The 7,942-nt window shown below is 60.9% G+C and overlaps 1 protein-coding gene across 1 annotated transcript in view; it reads left to right on the top strand.

Moving 5' to 3' along the window:
* The first annotated feature begins 1,850 nt into the window (after window positions 1–1,850).
* Window positions 1,851–7,942, top strand: part of LOXL3 (lysyl oxidase like 3) — a 29,549-nt gene continuing 23,457 nt past the window's right edge. The window contains exon 1 of the mRNA XM_050946078.1: window positions 1,851–1,921. The gene's annotated coding sequence lies outside the window, so the exon portion shown is untranslated. The remainder of the gene's footprint in view (window positions 1,922–7,942) is intronic.

Here is a 7,942-nt window from a genome sequence, read left to right as displayed (position 1 = left end):
AGGGGTTTTCAGAATGAAGAGAGAGAGACTCCCTCGCCCAGACAAACTGGTACAGCCGTTAGAAAACCCTTGGGGAGAGAAGCATTTAAACTAGGATGAGGGGATAGAAGTGGGGCGAGGGCACTGGGAGCCCTGTTGTTACCTGCCTCACACTCTAGGGCACCCCACCTTTACCCTTCCATGGGTTAATGTAGGCATCCCCATCCTTTCCCAGTTCCCAGGGCTCAGAGCATCATCTTCTGCAGGGCCTTTTACCAGTGCAAGAGCCTTGCACAGTAATATCCTTAACTTCTAGTTATTAACCTTTTCCTAAACAGAACGCGCACGCTAAGCAGACAATGCTCACCACTCCCAATAAGGCAGACAAACTTTTCCTGCTGGCCAGTCAGGCTCAGGTCATCCGGGGCTCAGCTTCTGCACAATGCAGTTGGCAGGATGTTGAGGTCTGGCAGCTCCCTTTTGGACCCCCGTTTATACAGTGGAATTTGAGTCCTGCTTAGCTGCACTGTAACCAGTCATTGTAAACTGAAGTCCTACAAAACACCATTTTTCACCCATCCTAGCCCAATACAAAACACTTCTTTGCCCTGTCACACCCACCACCTTAGTTGATTCAAATCTTGCAGTTAATTATGTAACAGACAGAAACAATCAAAGAACCAGAGAGACCATACAAACTGCAGAGAAGTGGGGACCAGACCCACTTTAGGCTGATTCCCCAGAACTGAGGCCCTGTGCCTGAGGTGTCTTTTTAATTTTTTTTACATACCCGGTGGCAGTTGGGGTCTTCGGTGGCACTTTGGCAGCGGGAGGTCCGGGTTGAGTGAAGGACCCCCACACCGCCGAAGTGATGCCAAAGACCCAGACCGCCACCGGGTATTCGAATCGGGCCCCACAGTTCTTAAAGCCGGCCCTGGTGGGGACCATAAAGGCAAAACAATAAAGAAGTAGTGATTTCCCAATCACAACTGTTGAGCAGTGGTTCCTTGCCAGACAAAATGCATCAAACGTTTTCCCTAAATGTCTGACGATCTGTCTCTTTAGCTGGTGATGGTGGGTGCTCTCAGGACAGGAACATCTCAAGAGATATTACATGGAATGTGAGGATGTGATTTTCTGCTTCTTAGCTCAGGGCTGCTGCCCTGCTGCGGCCGCTGTTGCTTACTGTAGAAAAAGGCCTCAGCCCTCACACTAGGGCGTCTTGGGGGTCAGCTCTGAGTAGCAACCCCCCACCTGGGGGACACTTCTCTGCCCCCTGCCGGGCCTGGTGGGGAGCCTAAGCCCTCCCTCCTCATCTGGGAGGGGCCCCAGTTACCAGATGCTCGTGGAGTGAGGGGCCCCGGCAGGATGGGGGCGCTTGGACCCTACAGCGATGAGGGACAGTCAAACCCCAGCGGAAGCAGAAGTGCAGAGCCCTCAGACCCATCAGAGGGGAATTCCATATGCAGGGCTTGTCCAGAGTGGGGCTGGGGGGGTTGACCCCCCCAACACACCCAGCCCCCGCCCGGGGTGGGGTCTGTGGGGCTGACGCCCCCCAACACGCCCGGGGTAGGGTCTGTGGGGCTGACACCCCAACACGCCCGGCCCCTGCCCGGGGTGGGGTCGGTGAGGCTGACGGCCCCCAACGCGCCCGGCCCCCGCCCCAGGGTCCGACCTGCGCCCTCCCAGTAGCGATGGGGTTTCAGGCCGGTTCCCGCAGCGCCCAGAGGCCGCGGTGCGGACCGGTGGGGGCGCGGCCGGGCAGGGCTGGGCCAGTCCCTCCTGGGGGCCCTGCGCTGGCGGGCAGGCGGCCGCTCTCGCAGGGCTCGGGGGCGGGGAGAGGGGCCGAGCTGGCCCCACCCAGCAGAGAGCGCAGGCCCCGCAGAGCAGCCCCGCAGCCCTTCGCCCGCAGCGCCGCCCGGCCGGGACAGGGGCGCGCCAGGTAACGCCCGCCGGGGTAGCGGAGCGGGCCGGGCCGGGCCGGTGGTGCTGCTCGGGCTCCGCGTTAGCCAGGCGCTGCCGTCCTGTGCTGGTGCCCATCGCCGCGGTATCGGACCCCACCGCCCCGGCCGGCGGAGCTCACGGCGGGGGGGTTGTGTGTTGAGGGACTGTGGACTGTGTGTGCCAGAATGGGAGTTGTGTACTGGTTGAGGGCTGTGTGTGGCAGCCTTGTGCATTGTGTAGTTGAGGGAGTGCTGTGTAGTGGGGACGTGTGTGCGGACAGAGGTGTGTGCTGCGGGCGGCTGTGTAGCAGGGGAGTTGTGTGGCAGGGAGAGGGTCTGCACAGGGGCTGGGGGTTGTGCGCTGGGGAGGGATGTATAATACTTGGAGTTGTGCAGTTCAGGTCACTTATGGTGTGTGAGGGGGAGGAGGGCCCTGTACACTGTGTTGTGGTTGTGTTGCTGGGAGTGCTGGATGCTCCGCTGGGCCTGCACAGGGTTCTTGCAGCTCAAAGGCCTGTTTGTTGAGTGTGGTGTAGATGGGGGCGTTGTGCAGGGTAGGGGTTGTGTAGCTGTCGTGCCTTGGGTTGGCTGTCTAGGGCTCCTGGCCGCCAGCAGCTTGTTTGCTGAGCTGTAATTTATAAACCTCTGAAGGGGACTCAGAATTTCCAGACTCTGGAATTTGCTGCAGCTCCTGGAGGAGTCTGTGTGATGAGGGTGGACCCAGGACAGGGTGTGTGGAGGAGGGGGAGCTCCTTTTATCCTCCAGGGGAGAGTCAGCCCCAGTTCTGCCTCTGGTTGGGTTCAGACCTCTGCTGCAGCAGCATTTGGTAAGGTGAGCGGTGGCTAGCGGGGCAGGGTCCATGTCCCTGGGTTAGGGTGACCAGATGTCCCTATTTTATAGGGACAGTCTGATTTTTGGGTCTTTTTCTTATATAGGCTCCTATTACCCCCCACTCCCTGTCCTGATTTTTCACGCTTGCCATCTGGTCACCCTACGCCGGGTAAGCCAAATGGAGCAGCCTGTGCCCGGCAGCTATCTGGGGCTGGCTGGCAGCAGCTCACTGTGGAGTTTGCAGACGGTTGCAGCCATCTGAGTGTCTGCACATTCCATCTAGGTCATTTTCTGCAAACAAGCTGCCTGTTGCAGTTCTCAGAGCCCCAGGCGGACCCCAAAGAACCCGCCCCAGCCAGCCAAGGGCCGTGCTGGCATCCCCCACGCCTGCCGTGCCCTGGGCATCCCTCCTCCCTGGCTCTGGTACCCGTGGGGGCACTGGGGCCTGCAGGGGGCAGAGGTACGCTGGCTGCACTGAACTCCCCAACCTCGAGGGGGTGGCAGCAGCTTCGGGAAAGGAGCAGAAGTCGGCCACTTGAATGGCTGGTGGCCTCCCATCCCCTGGGGGGTGCCTCGTCGAGAGGGCCCCAGCTCCGCCTGCTGGGCTCTGTGCCTCCAGATGAAGGGCAGAGCTCACAGGGCAGGCTGGAGTTGTGCTCCAGCCCCTCGTCAGGGGCCGGTGCAAGGATATTTTGTGCCGTAGGCAAAACTTCCATCTTGTGCCCTCCCCTGTCCCCAAGCCCCCGCCCTGAGGCACCCCCCCACGGCAGCTCCTCCCCTCCATCCTGAGGAGTCCCCCCCCACGGCAGCTCCCCCCCTCCGCTCTGAGGCACCCTGCTTGTGGCAGCTCCCCACCCTCAGCCCTGAGACACCCCCCCACCCCAGCTCACCCCTGCTCCACCTCCACCCCAAGCACGCCATGGCTGCTTCACTTCTCCCGCCTCCCAAGCGGGCGCTGCAAGCCTGGCAGGCGGGAGAAGTGAAGCAGCCACGGCGTGCTCGGGGAGGAGGTGGGGCAGGGGTGAGCTGGGGCAGGGAGTTCCCCTGCGTGCCGCCCCCGCCCCCCCCCTTCCTTACTGCAGCCGGCCCCCCTGCACTCCCGTGCCCCAGCTCCCTCAGCCTAAATGCCGGCAGCAACTGGGGCAGCCAAAGATGCGGCCGCCGCGATCGCTGCCAAAGAAAATGCCGCCCCCCAAATCCTAGTGCCCTAGGCGACAGCATAGGTCACCTAAATGCTTGCACCGGCCCTGCCCCTCATGTTATACTCGAGATAGTTCTGTCTCCTGTTGTCATGAGCCCCTAGCTGTCCCCTGTTGGGTGACCAGTTCATTGTTCTGGTGATGTGGCTGTCATCATGGCCACAGGCATCTCTTGGGGACCCAGATACCTTGGGGGCTTGGCAGCAGGCTGGGCTCTGTATGCAGTGGGGAGCTCAGACAGAGAGCAGGGCCCAGGGCGACGTGCTCCTGGAGCCCTGTGTGCTTGTGTTTCACCAGGTGGAGCTTTCTTGGGCCATAGGGTCTTGTGCTTAGCTAAGAGATTGCAGAGCCTGGGGTCAGCCATGCAGGGGGTCCCTGGGGCCAGGCTGCCCCACAGGACAGGACCCAGTTCTACAGCAGCTACAGGAGGGAGCATACGCTGCCCTGGCTGTTTAGTGCCAGTAGTCATGAGATACCCAGAAGAGCCCAGGGCAGCTTTGTTCCCACAATCTGGAGGGGACTGAATTAATCTTTAACCAGCAGTATTTCTGCAGCATGTTTCGCAGCCAGGGCTCAGGTGGGGCATGTCCCTGCATGCTCCCTTCAGATGAGGCAGCTCACGGACAAGGTGAGGATCAGACGTGAGGCGGTTTTACCGTGAGCAGCAGGCTAGACCCTAGCGGACAGACATCCCTGTGATAACGCCAGGGCAGCGGCTTGTGTCCTGCCCCGTTCCAGGGCTGTGGGCTTGGCCCTGTCCCCAACGCACGCTTGGGAGCCCCCAGAAATACCCTGTTTCCACAGAATTGCCTTGGCTGCACTTCCTCCCCTGCACTGCGTCTGGTTGCCAGGGGCTTGCAGGGGCTGGTGCCAGCCCCACCCCGCGTGTGCACATGGACTCGTGTCTGTAGTGGACAGAACAGTGCCCCTGGCTCTGACTGGCACTGGCACTACCAAACTGCCTGCCCCAGAGGCTCAGCTGCAGCACTGACCTCTGCTCAGCTCCCCAGAGGGGAGGGATGTGGAGGGTGACATAGCACGGGCGCCTCCCAGCCCTGGCATTACTCGGAGAGCGCAGACGTGGCTGTCGGTCGCTCTTCCCGCCAGGCCCCCCAGTGAGCCAGAGAGACCAGAACTGTTTGAGCACCTGACCCGGCTGTGGCCCCCTTGCGGAGGCTGGGCTGGCTCGGGCCACAAGCCCGTTGTGGACACGTGGAATGAAGGAGGGCAGCTGTGGCTGCGGCGAACCGTAGGCAGGGCTTCTGCGCAGGTAGGACTCTGCTGGGGCCTGACCACTGGAGAGGGACTGCCAGAGCTCCTAAAGATTCTCCAGCTGCCTTGCCCAAGCTGTGTCTGGCCCTGGGGCCCCGGAGTTTGTCTTTGCCCTATGTAGGGCCGCAGCCCTGCCTGGTGCCACCTGGGAATGTCACCATCACAGGTTCCCCCAATGCACCCAGCTCCATCCCTGCCCCAGACGCTGTATTAGCAGGAAGTGTGTCCTGGAGCCAGGTCAGCTGCCAGCCCCACGAGCTACATTGCTTGCAGCACCAGTGCTGCCAGGCGGTCAGTCAGTGGGGACTTTCCTGCTCTCTGCTGCGTCATTTCAGGAGGGAGCAGTTGGACTCTGGGATGTGAACTTGCAGACAAGGCCAATTCACCCCTTAGCCTGCCCTTGGACTGAGCTGCTTGTGTCTTGCTGCAGGGCTGGTTTGCCAGACCTCACGTTGTTCCTGTAGCTCTTCTCTCATCCCTTATCTAGTTGTCCACATCCCTTCTGGAGCGTGGGCACCGGTACTGGAGGCCATGTCCTGTGATGGTCTCGCTAATGCTGTATACAAAGGTGACACCACCTCCCTGCTCCTCACTCTGCATTGCAGGATCATGTCCTTTCTCTTACCAGAGTGTCCCACGGGGAGCTTGCGATCAGTTGGTTTGCACCAGTGCTGCTGCATTCCTGGCTGTGGCATTGCCATATGTGTGACCTACATCCTTTGTGACCTTGCACGTGGCTGTATTAAAGTGCATGCTGTTTGCCCACTGTACCAGCCTCCCCAGTCAGCTCTCTAGAACTGACCCCTGCCCATCGTCATTTCCCACGCCTCTGAAAATGTGACCAGCACTGACTTAGCTCCAGGCCGGTTCATGTCTCACTGTTGACGAGCGTGTCTGGGTAGCAGGTTGAGTGCTAACTGGCCCTGTGCCAACCCAGCCATGAGGAGCTGGGCTGCCAAGCAGGAGGTTGGAGCCCACATCCCTGCTCAGACTCTGGCTCTGCCCAGGCACAGCGACACCTGCACGAGCAGCTCTGCGGTTGATGTCGAGACAGGCCGCTGTTCCAGAAGCGCACACTGACCACAGGGACCAAGGGCCACAGGCTTGGTGCGGGGGAAAGAGGACCACTTGGGGAGCACGGGATGGAGAGGGGGTGTCCCAGCAGGAGGGGATGGGACGAGGGAGGCAGACAACAGGAAGAGGAGTTAGGGTTTGGCCATGGCCTGCATGAGCGCGTGAGGGAGAGGAAGGGCAGAGCGCCGGGGGCGCTGTCAACAGAGATGGGAGAGCAGAGCAGGCCATGTCCACGCTGGGCTCTGCAGGGCTTCGCCCCAGCTGCCCAGGGACAATCCCCAGTGCTAGTGTGGGTAGAAGACTCCCTGAGCCCCCAGGCAAGGGGACAACCGTGGGGAGGGTCTGAGCAGGGGCCAGCATAGAGGTGGGCAGGTGTGGGGGGGATTGCTGAGCCCCCATCCTTGTCCCCACCCCCGGATTCAGCAAGGCCTCTCATTCCCCTAGTTGGCAGCGTTAACCCCTTCCTGCCCCCGCTCCTGGCCCCGTTCCCCTGCGAGGAGGTGGCCTTGGGCCCTGCACGCAGCCTGCCCATTCACTGGCGCTGTCAGTAAATTCCTGAGGTTTCCTGAGCAGTCGCAGGGAGCTGGGCTCTCTCTTAACTCCCTCCCTGCTGTTTGCGTAAAGTCTGTCAGTCCTTCCAAGCCTTTTCCCCGAAGTCTCTGAGGCCCATTCATGCCGGGGAGGCAGGCACATCTGGCTTGGTATGGGGTGGATCGAATGTCCTGCTCTGGGCGGGGACCCCTCACACACAACCTCAGTCAGAGGAAATGTTGTCTCTGGCCGGAGTGGGCGGCCCGGGTTCCCAAGCCGCAGGAGCGGCCAGGCGGGATCACACACTTGGCTCCTGTATGACAGCTCCTGACACCAGCAGCTGCATCCCCCGGCAGCCCCTCCTGAGCAGCCTGCCCCAGGTGGGAGGCACCAGCCGACTGGGCTGGGCAGCTTGTACCTTGGAAGGTTACGGCCTGGCTGAATTTTTGGTGTTCTCCAGTGTAACTCTGCGTGGCTCCATTGTCCCTGCAAATGCCTGAGCCTTGTGTGACTCCTGAAAAGATCTCGGCCTCAGCGATACTTTGTGGCAGTGAGTTCCACAGGCTGATTACATGTTGGGTGAAATATGTTTCCTTTGCATTGTAAATGTGCTGCCTGCCAGTATCTGGAGCTGTCCCCTCATGAGGGGACCGGCCCAGCGCCTTGCCTCAGCCAGCATGTTGTACCCCTCTCAGAAACACTCTTTTCTCCCCTGGCCTTGACGGAACTCGGCTGAGTGCGAGGAAGAGCCTTCCACAGCCGGGGGGCCCTGAGATGAGGCAGGAAATGCAGAGCCCAGGAGCTGCCTCCCATCGTCTGTTCCCTTCTCAGGTTATCTAACCTTCTGGTGCCAGAGTGCTGGCGCCCCTTCCTGGCATCCCCCGTCCTCTCAGCCCTGCAGAATCCAGCCCCTGGCCAGTGCTCAGGTCTTGCCTCGTCTCTCTCCTTGTGCCCTCCCTACCCTGGTGTGCTCCAAGCAGAGCTCTCAGGGGGTCTGGGTTGTTTGAACTGCTGCATATGGCATGTGATGAGGGCTGCCTGTCCTGCTGTGCTGCACTGGAGCGGGGGACTCCCCGCCCAATACCCTGCAGCATGGGGCACTGGGCTGGGAC

Source organism: Gopherus flavomarginatus, chromosome 3 (genome assembly GCF_025201925.1).
Source record: "Gopherus flavomarginatus isolate rGopFla2 chromosome 3, rGopFla2.mat.asm, whole genome shotgun sequence".
In the NCBI taxonomy this organism is placed as follows: domain Eukaryota; kingdom Metazoa; phylum Chordata; order Testudines; family Testudinidae; genus Gopherus; species Gopherus flavomarginatus.
The sequence above is the reverse complement of the archived record's forward strand: the minus strand, read 5'-3'. Positions and strand labels throughout refer to the sequence as shown.